This window comes from Amphimedon queenslandica, unplaced genomic scaffold (assembly GCF_000090795.2).
Source record: "Amphimedon queenslandica unplaced genomic scaffold, v1.1 AMPQUscaffold_12981, whole genome shotgun sequence".
NCBI classification, from domain to species: domain Eukaryota; kingdom Metazoa; phylum Porifera; class Demospongiae; order Haplosclerida; family Niphatidae; genus Amphimedon; species Amphimedon queenslandica.
Genome location: NW_003546783.1, coordinates 50,163 through 52,136, shown reverse-complemented (window position 1 = coordinate 52,136; position 1,974 = coordinate 50,163). Strand labels below are relative to the sequence as shown.

At 33.0% G+C, this 1,974-nt stretch overlaps 1 long non-coding RNA gene across 2 annotated transcripts in view; it reads right to left on the bottom strand.

Annotated features, from left to right (window-relative positions):
- LOC109585944 (uncharacterized) overlaps positions 1 to 1,966 on the bottom strand; it is a 3,468-nt gene extending 1,502 nt beyond the window's left edge. The window contains exons 1-3 of one of the 2 annotated variants that reach the window (XR_002186738.1): positions 1,832 to 1,966; positions 1,049 to 1,598; positions 440 to 499 (exon numbers count right to left, since the gene is read on the bottom strand). This is a non-coding gene — a long non-coding RNA (uncharacterized LOC109585944). Of the gene's footprint in view, positions 1 to 439; positions 500 to 1,048; positions 1,696 to 1,831 lie in introns of those variants that run through there. The other variant, XR_002186737.1, reaches the window with a different exon arrangement.
- Positions 1,967 to 1,974: the final 8 nt, after the last annotated feature.

Here is a 1,974-nt window from a genome sequence, read left to right as displayed (position 1 = left end):
TATAATTAATTACGTACATATCTTACTTCCTAATAAGGACTACCATTACTACACATTAATGAACCATTAATTAAAAACTACTCAATCATAAGTCAATACATCAAACACACACACACACACACAGAGGTGGTATAGTGCTCAAAACACAAATTATTTGTCGGAATCAGATCAAACTTTCTACACAGCATAAGGACATCAATATGCATCAGAAAATGTAATTAAAAAATTGGGATGATTTCGGAGCCATTTTTTGGAAATGAGCTATAGCCTTGGTATTTTTCTGATTTTTTAACATGGCCGTACATGCATCTTGAAAATTTCAATTTATTTAAAATTTAATCTAAAAACACACGTACAAACTTGCAAATCCCCAATTGCCTAAATAAAACTCCACTAAATTAAAGCTCCCTATGGTAGTATTAATAATTGATTCACTGACCTAATGTGGTTCATTATTATTCCTGTGTCATATTGAATGTACTGGATCAACTGATTTAACCTACCGTATAAGATGATTTGTTGGCAGGAGTTTTCTTTGGCGGTTTTGTGATGGCTAGCTTATTGGCGGATTTAATATTGGCGGTTTCTAACAATTTAATTATATCCCCACCCTTAGGCGGGGTTTTACTTAAGTGGTTGTGGTTCATGGAGAACATTATTATCAAAGAAAGACTGTACCTTTTCTGGAAGATTGTATTCTTTATCACCTGGTTTAGAGACTAACTTAAAGAAACATAGTAAAGCCATGTCAGCTAGCTGCTTTTAACCATGCTTTTAACTAAAATTAATGTGAGTGTGGTCACATGCATGAATGGAATTATTGCTTGCAGATTTTATTTTGGCGTTTTTATATTAATCTGTCAATCCACCAATATAAAATCCCCATCAACATTTCATCTTATACGGTATAATAATAATAATAATAGTTAGTATTATAATATTATAATAATTTGGTAATGTACATGTACATGTAATAATTTTTATAAATATTTGTACATGTACTTTAATTTACACCACCTCCCCTTGGCCCCTAACCCGGCCCCCTCACCCTGGTTGGTTCTTGAAGTGCTTTCCTCTTTCTGTCCAACAGATAATGTCCTCTTTGTAGTTTAGTTAACACGTGGGCCATGCTATACACTCAAGGACCATATCTGATAACACCCAAACAACCTAACAACAACAATAAACAACAACAAATGACATGTTATTATGTACATGTACATGTACCATACATGTTGCATTACAAGTACTCCTATCATCTAATGCTTGCTAGCTAAATTACCATAACTTGTACAGTAGCTTTTAAAAATGGATTGTTTCTTTCAGTACAATTAAGCATTAACATAATAGTTCAATTACCTTCGGCCAACGTAGAGTATTACATGTATATCTACATGTAAATGTACATGTACATGTATATCATTAAGACGTTAAAGTCATGTTTATACATGTATATACTAGTAGACGTACTTGTTAGAGGTTAAGACTCAGGTGGGTCCAATGTTAGCTGAACTGATGAGACTTGACAAGTTAAGGGACTCACTGGAGGCACCAACATAAGGAGAGGGAGAGAGAAGAGGAGGACAAGAGGACCGACCCTGTAATTAAGAGGAATAATTAGTAAACTATAATATGTATCAGGAAATGTAATAAAAATGAAGAATTCTCTCATTTTCATTTTTGGCAAAATTTGGTCAATGACCCTGTACAAGAGTACAGGGACTTTGACCTGATTTTTGAGCAACTTAAAAAATTGTAAAAAATCCAATTTTTAATCAGAATCAGCTCAAACTTTCCACACAACATAAGTACATGTACATGCTTATCTTACCACTGGTTCTTTTCCTGGTTCCATTGTCTGCCAACATCATCAATTAATAGAAATTCTCAAATAAATATTAGCACCCATCTTTATGATGGCCTGTGAGAAAAATGAGAATATTCTTAATAATAATAATAATAATAATAATAATA